At 39.7% G+C, this 16,419-nt stretch overlaps 1 long non-coding RNA gene across 2 annotated transcripts in view; it reads right to left on the bottom strand.

The window, feature by feature from the left end:
- Positions 1-923: 923 nt before the first annotated feature.
- LOC108449300 overlaps positions 924-16,419 on the bottom strand; it is a 51,519-nt gene continuing 36,023 nt past the window's right edge. Inside the window, exon 3 of one of the 2 annotated variants that reach the window (XR_001865453.1) lies at positions 924-3,040. This is a non-coding gene — a long non-coding RNA (uncharacterized LOC108449300). Of the gene's footprint in view, positions 3,041-5,349; positions 8,710-16,419 lie in introns of those variants that run through there. The other variant, XR_001865455.1, reaches the window with a different exon arrangement.

The following is a 16,419-nucleotide window of genomic DNA, read 5'->3' as shown; positions in this document are numbered from 1 at the left end:
GAGTAAAAAGAACTCGAGATGTAAGAGAAAAAGTAATAGCTTGTCACCTAGTTTGTGCTTGGACTCAAGTAAGCTCTAAAAGAAAGATGTCTCTCAAATCCTCAGGGAGTTACAATGCTGGAGGACTCCCTGGGAGTACCAACATGCTCCAACAAGAGAAGAATCTTGACAGAATGTTGCTATGGCATCTTTCAAAACACCAGGAAAAGGCCCCCACTGTGTGTACAACTGTGACCATGTCTCCCTGGCAGAGGGAAGGTTATGTTCCCCTTTACCCTGTAAAATTCTGGAATGGCATCTCCCACAGGAGCTTGTAGCCCTGTTCACAGGGCTCTGACCTTCTTGCTGGAGATTTCTATCAGGCCAGAAGATTGAAACATTTCTTGAGCCAGAAAGAGAGAGCAGGTGTGACTCTGATATTTGATTGCTAGTAATTAAAGACCTGGGGGCATAGGCAGAATTGGGTGAACTGGGTTACAGGCAATTCTGTGAGAACTGTTTTACTGTTTGGCATGAGATAAATCTTGGCTAAAGTATATGAAATGCAAAAAAAAGAAAATATATATCTCAAAGGAGGAAAAGTATTTCATTTGAGTAAAGGAAATCAGTGAATATTGTAGTTTTGCAGCCCATGTCATTTTTAATAAAATCTGCAGGTGGCTTGCTTCTTGTGTAGCCTAATGTTACAGAAAGCAGTCAACTGTGAAAGTGTAAAACTGGAATAAACCAATAGCAAATAAGCCCAAAGTTTAGACATTTAACTGACTCTACATTCACAGGGCAAGGATGAGATTGCTGTGAACACAGCCTACATAGCTGGGAATTCTTTGCGTGTGTCCTTTGAATTTCAAGAGCAGAAAGTAGGAGTCAAGTTTATTAAAGCTGATAAGGGAGGTGGAAGATTTTGTAGGAGTGTGCTTGAGCATGCTGACCTCTCCCAGACTTCCTTCAGTTAGCTTTTTTGTGAGTCTCCAAATCCCAGAGGCTTTGGAGCTCGATTCTGAGGCTGTAGTAGGCTGTATTTAAGCAAATATTTGAATAGCTTTTCAACTCTTGTTCAAACACATGCATTGCTCAGCAGCAGTTCAAGGGTTAATAAAAGCACACAAACATAATTTATTATAAGTTTTTCCTTAATGTGTAGAATGAAGACATTTTCAGTAACATTTTAGCCATTTTGCAGCTCATACAATATAAAAAGGAGAAGTTTAGGTTGCATATCAATTATGAAAACACTGGATTTTCTGCTGCTTTGCACGGGAGGATCACAGTTCACTTTCTGGCAGGAAGAGCAACATTCTCAGAGGTGCCCCTTCATGTTAGGGCTGATTTTACTCCATACCTGGAAACTACATAGCTCTGATTTTCACTGCAAAGGAGACTTTTATATTCTCCTTGGACATTTAGATCTTTCTCTGGAAAAATGAGTCCTATCCATATCAAAATTTGACATACAGAAATGACAATATTAAAAATCTATGGTGAATACATATTGCCATTATGTTAGTTAGTAATCAGGTCAGTAAAACCCTCATGACTGCTGCATCAGTTTCAGCAAGTGCTGAAATGCTGCATGGCAGTTTCTGGAAGGAATGTAAAAGTCTGCTGCATGGGAATGTAACTGCTTGGGGAATAAGGCACACTGTTTTGACCCAAGTTTGAATTTGTTCAGGACAGAAGAGTAAGTATTACAAAATTCCCTTAGGGGACTTGAATTTGTTCCATCTACCCTCATAATGTGGTCACTACTTGTCACTGGCTCGTCAGGTAGTGACAAGTGAAGTCTTGCTGAAGTGACACTATTAGTCACTTCAGTAGGACCCTACACATGGCTAGTGAAGTAAATGGAAGCGATCTACATATGTGGGAGAAGTAGCTGAACCTCAAAAGCACTCCAAAGGCTCATGTGGGTCATTTCAAAGCCTTTGCTGTCTTCTGGGGAGGGTGGGCCTCTCATGGGAGCATTCTTATGAGAGATCAGATTGGCTAGAAAGAAATGTATTAGCAGCTGTTTGTGCAATATCCCAGGAATTCAGCTTATTTTCTCCTAATTATGGAACTTCAGGAAAGATTATGGTTTGAATTTAAAAACAAAATAAAAGTTCAGAAGTATCCTTATTTTATCCAATTTGGCTAGGTAATAATCTTCCACCCACTCTAATGGGTGTTTATTGCTTCATTTTGTATGGGCTGGTAGCACTGGTACTAGCTAAAGATTCCTGTTTGTTAATTCTCTCTGATGGAGATATTCCTAAACTAAAAGACAGATGCAATTTTGATGTAGCTTAAATCTGTACAGCTCTCATTATATTGTTTCAACAGATTAAACCCAGAACTTTAGATTAAAATAAGCCTCAAACTTGGAACAAATGTGGGCAGAATTTTAGACTCAGTTTGATTTTCTGTTAATTTTTAAATTTAATTTCTAAGTTGCAACATTAAAAAGTGGTTTGTTGTTTCATGTGTATAAAAGCTGCTGTGTTACAATGGCTTAAGTACATATCATACCTTATTCAGATGTATCCCCTATATTTACTCTGTAAAGTTTATCCCATACAGATTGTTTATACTCAACTTTGTTAACAACAGAAAGTTTAACGATAAACAAAGAACCTTTACTCAAATAGTTTAGGCCAGGCATTTTTAAACTAACCTCCAACTTATAATTACTTTACCTTTATAATGGAACATGATGGCTAAACTTAGGTAAATAAAAATCATGTAATGTTTCTGTTTAACTTCCTTGATAGTAGAGATGAAAATTCTAGACTGAAATGATATTGTATGACATGAACCAACAGTCTGGCTAAATAGTCTTTTCCTTCTCTTTTGGCTGTCTGGATCAACTCTTTGATGAGTTCAGTAAAAAAGGACACAACTGATGGTAATCTCCTCTATGCTAATTTTACATGAGTGAAATTTTGCTGGCTTTGATTACTTTATTTCTGAGTTACCCCAGCGCAAGATTACTGAGGAGCTGAAGATGTCAGTCCTTGGTGTAAACAGGTGTAGCTTTAATGAAAGGATCATAGTCATGTGCCTGTAAACAAAGAGAGAAATAAAATTTTCTGTTTTATTTCTAATCTCAGAGTTACTGTTTACATGGTCTATTTAAATAAGAAAGTTCATGTATAATTCCATAAATAATAAACAGATATTTCAGGTACTTTGCCAGGAGGAGTATACTTAGCAAAGGGAAGGAATGCTGAGGTCCACCTGTAAAATTATTTGTTCTTATAAGCAATAACAGGCATATGTTCTACATCATATTTGGGCCCAGTCTCTGTGGCCCAGAACCAAAGTAAACACATTTTTCTGATGTAATTGTTTATTCTAGTTGAATTAGTGCAACACAGTCATAGTTGTGAGAAACATTTTATTTGGATCAGCTCTCAACCAGAGCTCAGAGAGGTTGCCTACCTGGCAAATCAGCAACAGTAGCTTGTTTTCGCAAAGTCCTCCAAGTTTTTTACTCAGAGGAGCATATAAAAACATTTTAAAGAACGGGTTGTGGTCCTTCTCCAGCTGACACTTGAGTAAATCAGAAGTAACTGCAGCGAAGTCAAATGCAGCCCTCCCAGTATATGTGAGATGGGCTTTATGTTCCACTCCCTTGCTGTTTCCCACTCTGACGTACTTGACACTCAGAAGAATGTACTCACACACTGTTTGGGCACACATGCCACAGCTTTTTTCCTGTCCCTTGATTTCCTTGTGCAAGTATTGGCTACCAGATGAATGTGTAGCAGTAGTAACAATAACGCTACCTGGGTGCTTCACTGGAAATGCCTGCATTGCACTAACTACTCCTTTGGAATGATACAATTACTTTCTCCCTTAACTATCCTCATTCACATGCCTAAAGAGGGAGGGAAAGTAGGAAAAGAATGTAAAAATTTTCACCCAGCACAAGAACACCATGTGCTTTATACATGATACACCTTTGAAGAAAAAAGTGTAAAGTTACAATGGGAAGATTTTTTTTTCAAAGATTTAAAAGTTCACCATAAGCTTCTAGAAATACTGAACTAAAAAATCTCTCTGTTTTGACTTTGGGAGGCTCATTATGTTTTAGGAAGATTAAAACCATGTATGCCTCTGTAGACAAGTATATTAAGAAATAAATAAGCCATGGGTAAGCAACTGAGGTTGGGAAACATGGGAGTAAATACATAAAATGCTGGCTGACTAAAACTATTTTCAAAATAAAGGTGTTATTTTGTACACATTTTCAGGTATGAAAGGGATTACACAGTTTGATTTATTCCATATTTCTGTGGGATTTAAATATGGAAGTTCCAACTTTTTATGTATAATTTTTTGGAAAACAAACAAAAATTTTATCCCTTTTGAGGGGCACTCAAAAGTGAAATAAAAAAGTTTTAAATTAAAAGTTTTCCAAGCCATTTTTTTTTACCAGATTCCTGAAAAAGTTCCACTTTAATTCTATTATGGATTATTACTATTTACTCCTTCCTCATTATACATAGAGATCTGTTACTCATACAACTAAAGCAATAATGAAATATTCAGACTATTTCTTACCAGCAATGGAAGGGATGAATGGAGAAAGAAGTTAGGAAAGGAAGTGACAGAGAAGAAGGGGACAGTTTTAAGTCTAAGGCACTTTCAATGCACTTTTGCTTTACTTTAGCAATGATCAAGTAAATTGCAAGAAGAAGAGCAGTTAGTCACAGGAGTTTTCAGTGTGATTGCCCGAAGACTGAACTTAACATTTTATCACAGACCATCGAATTGAGAAATCTCACTGGCACAATGTGTGCACACAGAAAGGAACTGATGTAGCATTCCTCTATGCAGTATTCCCAAGTGATCCCCAGAAAGCCATCTAGTTATTTAACAGATAAACTATTTTTTATTTTTTTGCACATATACAAATAACTAATGCTGAAAACTATCTTTCCTCTGTTTCCTATATTGTTACACAGGTGGTTCATTCATTGAAAACACCCTCTGCTGTTCCAGATAAATTATAGTACAAACAAACAATGGAAACCTCTGCCCTGGCAACTGAAAAGAAAGATCCCAGCCATTGCATTTGTAATGTTTCTCCAGCTTTATTCACTCTTCAATCAAATCCTTCTGTGAATCAAAAAGAATTAGCCATAAGCCATTTTAAACAAAAGATGTACATCTGGAAAGAGATTACCTAAGCAAAAATGTACAACAGAAATCTGCAAGTCACAAAATGATAATCTTTCTGCATTCTTAAAGTCTTAAGCCAAAATGCTTTGCTTATATTGTAAGTTTTCTGTTTGGGCCTCTTCTGTCTATACTCTCTCATGAAATGGACTTTTCAACATGAGGAGGGAAATCTGGTTCTAGATGTTTAGCTGGATTGAGCAGCCTGTTAACTTTCATCCGCTGGGCCATGCTGATCTTCTCCAGTGTAGATGTGGCATTAGCCAGTATCAAATCAGTCTTTGTGTTTGCAATTTCTCTTTTAAAAACATCTTTCACGTCTTGGTAGTTTTTCACTCAGCCAATAAAAGCTACTTATGCACAGAATATAAGGTTTTCAGTACTACTTTTAACCTGATTTTCTTAGGGGATTAATGACAGAGTCCAGTGTATTTAACTTCTGCCTAAAACTCAGGCATTTAAAAGTAGTAGACACCTCCCTTCCTAGCTGAAAATCTCCCACAGATGCTTTGCAAATTTTACTGGTCATGCAATGCCAGAGATGTCTGCTGTCAGGACACAGTGCTTGACTCTTCCTAACACAGTGATCCAGCAGAGTATAAATTGTGCCTCACGCTGCCTCAGAAACTGAAGTTAGTGTGCTCAGCACTGGAACTAACTGAAGTCAATGGAGACAGAAAGGGGAATTAATTTTATAAGCAACTGCTTTGAATAGTAAGGAAAAATACAAACATATGAGGAAAAGACAAAATCCTGAGTTCCTTGTTGGGTCACAAGAGGGAGAGAGGAAAGTAACATATGCTGGGTCTCCCTTGTAAGTTCTGAGGTCTCCTACACCTTTCTCCAGGGACAGCCCAGGCAACTTAGGCAATTGGTTTAGGGTTGCTAAAGCTAGAGCTCACTGCCTGTGTACATAGCTGAACACCCCCTCTGATTACTCTTGATTTTGATGATTGGTTTCAGCCACATTTTATATATCTTTCAAAGCTGAAGTTCCATCATGCACTATGAAAACAGACATCTAGGTAAAGGTAGGAGGCCTTATCAGTGTTGCTGAAGGAAAAGGTATGGCACAAAGTCAGCTTTCACAGAGAAAAACTTCATATGACTTGTTCTCATAATTAGTCACTGTAGGATGGAGAATTCTCTCCTCTAAGGACTGTGTGATATCTAATAATTTATTTTCCCTCACTTTGAAATATTCACAGCATCTCTCCCCCATGTATATTGTCTGACAATCATCAAGAGTGAATTAATGTTGTAACATTTGTATCTTTCATCTAAAACTGTGAGCCAATCATGAAACACAAATCTGTCAGAAAAAAGGATTCATTTTCTTGACTATCATGAAATGATCTCTCTTAAGTACTTCAACCACACTTCTTATTAAAATCTGAAAAAAAATTTTAAAATTTTTTTCCTAGTATGAAATAATTCACTGAAAAAATGGAGTGAATTAAAAAAGAAAAAGGAGAATGTGTGTAAATAGAGAGATTGTCTTATGGGGAGGCAATAAAAAAGGAAGGCATAGTACATTGATGGAAGTGTACTACTGGTACTGATATACTTAGCATTGGTAAAACTGTTTTTCTAGTAAACTAGAATACTTCACCCTTTCCTGTGCTGTATTTAGCAGCCATAAACTGGACTTTACTCATGTGAAGGGGTAAAGGATGCCCACACAAACTATAGGTTGCAGTCACTCAGAAATTCCAAAAGAGTAGGAAGGGCAGTAGTTGTTCTCCATGCCCCTCAAACATCTCAGTAATTTTGTTCCATGATTGCCACTCCTCAAACCCAACTGTTTCAATGGTGAGAAGAAGCCTAGGAGAGGACACATTTTTGATTTTAAATAGAATGAAATAAAAACTAGCTTAAGCTGAGAAACCTTTGGAATAAATACTAGGAATAAAAATATATTTGCAAATGTTATATATGTTTTATGATGGACTCTTGCTAAAATGGGCAAGGGAAAAGAATCTAATTTTCTTTGCATTTTATTGAGAAGGGCAGCCAGAAGTACTCCCACATGCTCTAGAATATAGATAAAAGCCAAGGCTGGAGTAGCACCAATGTCAGATATCAGGCTGGAAATCAGTTATTTAATTTTCCAGAGGCCAACTGTACACATTTTACAGGAGCACAAAATGTGTTTCATTCCATTCTTCCTGAAGGTCTCAAGAGACCTTTGAAAAGAGTTAGGAAATGTTTGCAAGGTGGTATGCAGTTGCACCTTTCATAAAGGAGAAACAGAAAGCAAACCACTGCTCGTGCAATAAAATAGCATTTTACCTCTTTGGGGGCATTCTGCTGTGTTTTTTTGAACTCTGTCAACTTCCACTTTGAAATAGCCAGGCCTCCTAATGGAAGTGCCTGAGTTTCCAGTATGGCCTGTGGTAAGAATGGATGCACTTAAGTGCCTCTAGAGAGAAGTCCTGTCTATGTGACTTATATACCCACAGGAGAAGTAAGAATTTAATCTAGGAACTCTAGTTTACTACACCCAGGACATTTAGACAGAAGTTCAGGACTTATTTTAGGTGAACTGGATGAGCTTACACATTCATCAGAGACCTATACTTTTAAACTCTTTTCTAGTATTTTGTCAGAGTTCCCTGACTTTGTATTACTCATTCACAGTTAGAGCACTGAAATGTTTGAAGACCTGTCTGGATTCATTTACTCAATGCAAAAAATAATCCAGTGATTGGTTTTGTGTTTAATATTTGTTTCTATAGTAGAATCTCATTAATAAATATGATTACTGTTATAGCTTCTTGGATTAATTAAAAGGTATTAGTTTATTTTCCACAGTATTTCTTGATTTTGTAGAAAGCACCAATACTTAGTCTCCTGCACCCATGTCTTTTTATGTATCTGAGATATCTTATCATACATCTGCACAGATCCATTGTTTTAAAATGCAGTCATTCCACTGATCTTAAATTTTATTTTGTGCATACCAGGTGGATAAGTGCTTTTAAGAAACGACTTTTGCAGTTGTGTTGTTTAGTGATTGTTTTCCTTCCAGATTTATATTCCACATACGTTCTTTATTAATGGAGAGAGAAAAATGCAAAAATGTGAAGATCTTGCCCTTTCCTTTGTGCTCATTTTGGAGCTGTATCAGGGGTACATTGAACAGCCTTGTTTCAAGCCATGAACTTATGAACTGATGATTTCATGAAATGCAGCTCTAACTTCTATTATAATATAATCCTCATGCCCTTCATGACACAATTTTTCTTCAGATTTGGACCTCGTTTTATCTTCTCTGGGGTGAGAAGGAAGTACATGCCCACTTCCATTGCTGTGTGATGTGGCATCCCTTGGGTGATCAGATAGGCAGTTACTGAGTACAAACAGCTCCCTCTGAAATCAGTGCCTGAATGCTTTTGCTGGGCAGTGGGTGCATGATCCAGTCCCAGGGTAACAGTGTGTTTGGTCTCCTCATCTGTCTCCCAACAGTTGACTGTTAATGTAGTTTCAAACTTCTTTTCTTTCCATGTTAGAAAGTGAACTGGGCAGCCATTCGGAGTTCTTCTTCTGCACAGAGAGGAAAGGTAAGCTGCTATTACTTTATCAGGGTCTTGTCTATGAAATTAATTAATTTCCATTAACTATTCCTTTTGTTGGTTTAGAAGTAAAACTCTATTTCTCCCCAGAAAAAGTTAGCAAGAAAAGGTACAAAAAACCACAGCAGTGGCATATCCAGCAGCCAGCCATCTTCTGTTGCTTAGGTCCACTATAGAAACAGAACTTAGTGTATCCAAGTCTGTACTCAGTTCCATCATGTTGATGGAGAAAAGCAGCCTGGAAGCCCTCATCTGTGCGGTGAGACAGGGAGGAGGGAGGTGCTGGGGATCACCAGGTGGCGCTGGAAGATGCTGCGTGCCGAGCTGAGCGGTCGGGCTGTGAGCACCGCTCAGCTCTCGCTTGCCTCTGGTCGAAGGCTGTTGTTTGAAAAGCTGTCAGGAGAAACATCAAAGTTGCCTTCTTGCTGCAATTTCCCCTGAAGGGCTATTCTGTTTCCTGGGCACTGTTTCCTAGGCAGTTGGGTTTGAGTGGAGTTTTCAGAGAATCATAAAAGCATAGAAAATTTGGGTAGGAAGGGACCTAAAAGATCGTCTCGTTCCAATCCCCACGATATGGGCAAGGACACCTTCCACTAGACCAGGTGGCTCAGAGTTCTATCCAACCTGTCCTTGAACACTGCCAGGAATGGGGCATCCACAGCTTCTCTGGGCAATCTGTGCTGGTGCCTCACCACCCTCACAGTAAAGAATTTCTTCCTAACATCTGATCTAAACCTAGCCTCAGTTTGAAACCATTCTCATGTTATATCACTACATGCCCTTGTAAACAGTTCCTCTCCAAACTTCTTGTAGGTCCCCTTTGGGTGCTGAAAAGCTGCAGTAAGGTCACCAAAGGGAGCATTTCTTGCTTGGGTGCTCAGCATCCTGCTGATGGTAAAGGCCTGGGGCAGGAAACCTGCAGCCCTCCTCCTTCAGCAAAATACCCAATGGAGCAGCAGGAAGCAGTAGACCTTGGGGTCTGAGCCTTGGATTCACCTGCTTGAGCCTGCCTGTCTTGCTGGTCAACTTACCTAACAATTAAATAAAAATGGCTGAAAATACTGGCTCCTGTGTGGCTGAATAAATTCTGTTCAGCTTTATGATTGGACTGTATTCATTGTAAAATGTGCTATGCATTAGTGGTTTTTAGTTGGTGGTATCCCCAAACACCTTGCAGGCTGATAACCAAGCGTGAGACTTCTACTTGCATGCTCTGTAATATTTCCGTTTCAGAATTAAAATAAAAAGAAGAAAAAGGAAAACCAAAACAAAACCCCTAAATGCCATCAGCAATTGAAAAAAAACCCCAAAATACAATAGAACTGTGCATATTATTTGGGAACAAAAGGTGAGAAAACTGTTTATTTATTTGAAACTATTTGAAAATCACTAGAGTTGAGATGACCTTTCCTGTCACACATGATATTTTTCATGTTTAATTTTCAATTAAAAATGTAATTTTTTGATTTTGTTATTGTTGTTCATAAAATCATAGAATCAGAGAATATGCTGAGTTGGAAGGGACCCATCAGGATCATTGAGTCCAACTCCTGGCCCTGCACAGCACCATCCCAAGAGCCACACCATGTGCCTGACTGTTGTCCAAACACTTCTTGAATTCTGTCAGCTTTGGTGCTGCGACAACTTCCCTGGGGAGCCTGTTCTAGTGCCCAAAAACCCTTTGGGTGAAGAACCTTTTTCTGATATCCAACCCAAACCTCCTCTGATACAATTTCAGGCCATTCCCTCTGGTCCTGTCACTGTCACCAGAGAGAAGAGATCAGTGTCTGCCCCTCTTCTTCCCCTAATGAAGAAGCTGTAACTGCAGTGAGGTCTCCCCTCAGTCTCCTCCAGGCTGAACAGACAAAGTGACCTCAGCTGTTCCTCACATGACTTCCCCTCAGGGCCCTTCACCATCTTTGTTGCCCTCCTTTGGACACTCCCACATAGTTCAATAACTTTCTTATATTGTGGCACCCAAAACTGCACACAATATTCAAGGTAAGACCTCACCAGTTGTTTAGAAACATAATTTGGAGAAAAATCAAAGAGAAATTGGAAAGCATGCTCTTTTTTGTTCTATTTGAGAAAATGGATAGCATTAATTTACTTTTAACCTTTCATAGCAAGTATTTACTGTTTTGGCTATCTGTACAGCTAACTGTAACAGGACTATGACAGTCTCCCATCAGGATGAACATATTTAAAATGAACATATTTCTCTTCTTTCTTTCCTGTTTCCTATGAGTTTGCCCATTCTTTTCTGGTCACAGTTAGTTGGGGTGTCTGATTTGCGTTCAGTATTAGTGCATGGAGAAAAGTGTCACCTCTTGCATTATTAAAATCACTCCCTGCAGCCTCTGGGGATCTCTATATGTCTCTGCTTCTTGTATGACCCATCTTGATCCTGTTTACCTTGTAAAATTTGACTGGATCACAGCTCAAAGGGCTGTGGTAGATGTACTGTCTGATTTTAACTCCTTGATGACCTCAGAGAAGTTCCTGTATACGGATATGCACATGCCCATCTGGGGCTGCATCCGGTGAGGTGCAGAGCATTGTGGCTCTGCGCCAGCAGAGCACTTAAACCAACTGCTCACACAGAGCCACGGGGCTCGAGCCAAGAGGGAGGTACTGTGATGTGACCTGCACTGTGAATTGCATTCAGATTTATGGCTAGAGCTGGCCTGAGAATGACGATAGGTAATCCAAACATGGTGTTCATTTTACATTGAAAGGGGCTATTCACAAAGGTTTGCTCAGTCTGATAGAGTCAGAAGGCTCCCAGGGGAAGCCCACCTTGCTCCTGTCCCTGTAGAGGATGTGTCTAGAGAGATCAAGCTTGTGACCACCAAGTGAAGCTTTATGAATACTCTCAAAAATGTCATGCAAATTGTATTTTTCTAACCTGCTCCAGTTCTTAAACTCTGGGTAAGTTTTCTGAAAGGTTCTAAAGCATTCCAGGATTTTTGAAAGTGTTGCCATTTCACTTAATCCCCAAGTAAATGGTAGAGTATCCTGAAACGTGTATCATTGAAACTTCCTTTCAATGCTGGTGTTAAAGACAGCTTTATCCTTGCAGGTTTTCAGCTGTTCCTCCAGGTCACTGACTGAGGGATGTCACTGACATGTTTGTGTATCATATGATGTTTATTTCAGTAATAGTTTGGGCAAAGATGATGCAGGTTTCCAAGTTGTTAAAGTAGCTTTATGCCTTTCAGCAGTTTTTACCTCAGCCAACTACAGTGACAAAGTTGGTGTTGAACAAGTGGAGGGTAAGATATTGACAGGGACAGTGGGTTTACAGCAAAGGTGAAATCTGGATGATAAAACATTAAAATGGTGATACGTGACCCTAGGATATTTTTTAGTATAAATCCATTCAAGAGTATATCAGAGCATCTATTTTTGTACATTTTATACACTCTGTGTTCTTGATTTTAAATCTATTGTCTTCTAATTGTTCTTAACTTTGTTCTGTGTGTGGAATTAAACCGGTGGATTAATCCTTTCATCACTCATGATCCTATGGCATGAAGAGGCAAAAGGAGAGGACAGTATCTTGGTGGACAGGGCTGAAGATGATTGGTAGCAACTGGCTCCCTAATAGTTTAGGTGTGATACATGAGTGTGCTCTGATAAGTGGAGGAGTTTAAGGCAAGAGCATGAATTCAGGAGATTGTAAGCATCTCCCAGTTCTGTGCATGGGTTGTGATAATTTGTTGTAGTTGTGGCTGGTTCTTTTCAAGACAGCTTTCCTGGGCTCTATCTGATCAGTTCCTCCAGCAGATAATATGTACGCCTTCCATGAGATGATAACTCTAGCGTCTGGGCATTGCTTCAAATAAGTATCATTTTATTTGGCAATACTTGTCCGTCACAGTAAGATTATCTGGTGATCTTTGTCCTGTCTGATTTAGTCTCATTTTAGTAAATTCAGCCAGGAGCTTTAAATGTTCTTTCTGAACACTCTGTTCTGCCTGAGCTCAAGTCTAATCAAAGGAAAAACAGGCAGGTAATGAAAGTACTAATAGCCAGAGATCTGCCGGGATGAACCACGCTTCTCATAGAGATATGATGGAACTCCATTTATTCTATTGTCAGTCCCATAGTTATACCCTAATTCCCCAAGCACGTGTAAGCAAGCTCCATACTATTGGGTTACAGCTACTGTTCACGTGGCCTTTAATAGCAAGCGATTGGTTACAGATTAATATGCACGCCACTAACTAACATAAGTCTTCCTCTCTCTGTGGTCAGCATCCCCCTCCCCAACATCCTGTCAGCTTGCCACATCAGCATTGCTCTTCTCTTTTTTCTCTAGTCAAGGACAGTTCACTAATATAGCTTGGTTTGTGCACGTATACATGTCCCTTCACTCAACCATTTCTCTACAAGGACTGACTTTCTATTTCTGTGTGAAATATTAAACTACTGCCTTTTGTCTGCTGAAATACGAAAAGTACATCTTATACTTATTTTGGTCTTGATTTTAGAACCAATAGACAATTTTTAAAAAAAGTCAAATGATGCACAAGTAAAAAACCAACTTAAGACTGACTGCAAATTGATTGGATTTTTCTGTATATTTTCTCTCCAATGCATAATAATAGCACCTATTTCTCTGTCAGAGAAACTTTTGTGCCATTTGGACTGCACAGCTGTGAAAGTTACTCTCTATCCAGAGGGAACCATCATAGACAGGGAATGGTTTCCTAGGCAAAAGGAGTCCACTGGTATAAAGTTCATTGTTGCGTTGCTGGGTTTGGTTTAGCAAGCCGCAGCCATCCTGGAAAGCTCTGCGGGGCTGCTTAGGATAGAGCGGCAGTTCCGCCCTCCCATAGTCCTCCCGGAGGGCCCTGTGCTCCTGCTCCAGCTAGCTGTTGGCCCTGCAACACAGTTACAGTAAGGGGGAGAGAAGGGTCCCTCCATATGGACCTCAGAGGAACTTTTATTACATGGTGACAAGCCAGTTCCCAGAGGCAGAGAGACCACATGGTCAGGGATCTTTGGGGGGGATCTTCAGGGATCTTTATCTGTGGACGAGGGGGGTGGAGAGAGCACATGGATGAATGATCTCAGGGCGCAGGGGGGGTACATGGGCGGAGTTGGGGTACTGGAACCAATAGGGAGAACCCGAGGGAGTGGCCAGAACTAGGGGCAGGGGAAGGTGGGGACAATGTGGAGGGCGTACAATTTAATAAGAAAAGCAGTGGGGAGATACAGCACTGCAGTTCATGTTCTCCTATACATCTGCTGATTCATATATGCAAAAAAAAAAAAGTCTGGGAATGAAGGTCTTTGAAACACCTTTTGTGAATGATCATTTCACACAGTGTTGTAGGAAAGAGATGGAGGTGGATAATTCCATCTTCAGCTCACATCTCTCATCGTCTTTTCAAGCACAGCATCAGTATAGAGGAGACTCCTGTTTTGATCCATAATCAAGGCCTGCATTTTAATCCTCCAAAGCCTAGAGATTTTTTTGGATAAAAAGAGACAAATCTGAAAACACACGCTGAAGCTGTACAAACTCTGAGCTGGAATAACTCCTGAAGGATGCTAGGCCTGATGGGAATTAAAAAGCCTGACCTGCTTCCCAGCTTCGAGCTTCCTCTCCCAGGCACACAGCAAATGTGTTATTCACTCCCCGACCCTTTGCACAATGGGCTGACCTTCCCCTCAAATAAGTCAACCCAGAATGAGAGCAACATATGGACCCTTTGGGGCCTTCCCCTGTCCAAAAAATTGTGTCATTTTTAGGCAGCATAGGACTCCCAGTTATATGGACCTTCCTTCTGCTGAAGTAAGTATCAAAACTCTCATTGACTTCTGTGTAAAGGGGACTGGGCATTAAGCTTGCTTCTGGGAAAAGAGAGTATAAATAAGGAAAGTTATGTGGATGCCTGAGGATTCCATAACATAGGAATTACTCATGCAAACACAATATTTAGACTATCTTAAATGCATATTAGTTGGAACATGCAGAGTAATGTTTCACAGTTTTCCTGCAAATAGAACTTCTGTGTGTGCAAAGCAGCTGGTGATGGTGCAGTGACACAGGCAGGGAATATCAATCCCTAGAATGGGACAGCAGTGAATGGGAGGGAAAGGCTGAGGCAAAGCAGTTCTTTACTTCGGAGAAGAAGATCCTTGTACAGTAGATTGTGATATTAAGCTTTCACTCTGAGGCTCTTAGAATTGCCATCAGATCATGAACATAATAATTCATGAGAATTTTGCCTGCACTGTCTTGGGAAAGATTATATATTTTTGTGGAAGGAAACATACAAGTTTTTTGTTGGTAGAGGAAAACATGGTATGAGTTTTCCAGCTTCTTCAGTACTGTTCTAATGCACTTAAGATTGATTTAAAAACTTCAGTTCTTCTCTCAGCTCTGCTCATGAATAAATATAGGTATTGATGATCCTCCATCCAACTCACCCAAAGAGGACATGAGAATCTGGAGTCGCTTTTGTAAAACAAAAAAAAAAGTTTCCAAAATGCTATATAAAATCCTGAGATGATCTTAATGAAAAATATCAAATCCTAGAGCCAGATACACGGTGATGGGTGGAGGCAGATGTATACAATTATAGAGCTAAAACTCCTTACATGCTTCTCTGCATGGCATACACTGATGGAAGAAGTTTGTCTTGCTTGTAAATCCCTACCTCACCATCCATATGTGTTAGTTATGAGTGAACTATAATAATGGATCAGTCCAAATAGCTTCCTCTTACTAGAAACAATACCAGAGACTGCAAAACTGTAACATCAACAGGACCTTTCAAAGCGAAAAAAAATCTCCTTTGTTTTGATCATTCCAAAATGCTGTTCATACAAAGGTTACTGGGCAAAACCAAACTTAAAGCAAAACAGATTCATTCCCATGTTTATATCCCACTATACGCGCTCTCTACAAATCAGGCTGTGTAATGATGGGACTGACCTCAGAGTGTGGGAGGCAAATGGGTACAACAGGTCACCATCTTCCTGCAGGAGAAACCTTCTCCTGGAAATAGACAAGCCAGGCAGTGTGCATTTTAATTAAAATCACATCCTGGGCATTTAAGTTTTCAAAAATTATTAGTATGACAGAGCTTACCTTTTCTTGTGACTACTACTATTACTGTCAGACTGCCTGCTTCAAGTGGGGGGCTGAAGGTTACATATGGGATGGGGGAATGTAAAGTTAGCTGGAAGGGGTTAGTACACAGGGCCGTAGCCTTGGAATGCTCTTTGTTGGCCAGAGCTCTCTTGCTGTCTTGTCTACAGCTGTGCAAAAGACCCCTCAGGACATCATGTACAGCCCTCAGCAGTGACTGTGGTGCTATAAACTGCAGGTGACTCTGGTCAAATCCAATTTCTCTTCCTGAACAGAGTGCATGCTATCACTGCTGTATATTCCTTGCCAAGGTAAACAGGGGTAACAACCTTACAGACTATTCTAGAGAATTTCATTCAAATTTATGCTTGGTATTTTTGTATTTCTTTAAATAATTTTGAGCTGTTTGAATTCCTGTGCTTGTAATTGAGGCTAATGGGCCATGATGAAATAAGATGATGTTTGGGTGTATATAAATAGACTTAAAGATGGAAAGATGAGCTGTTCAGTTTAGTAAAGGACACACTTTCATGCAGGAAACCTAGGACTCACAGGCAGTCTTTCCAGGAATGC

Source organism: Corvus brachyrhynchos, unplaced genomic scaffold, assembly GCF_000691975.1.
Source record: "Corvus brachyrhynchos isolate BGI_N302 unplaced genomic scaffold, ASM69197v1 scaffold116, whole genome shotgun sequence".
NCBI lineage: Eukaryota > Metazoa > Chordata > Aves > Passeriformes > Corvidae > Corvus > Corvus brachyrhynchos.
Note: the sequence above shows the minus strand (reverse complement) of the source record. Positions and strands in the feature narration are given on the sequence as shown.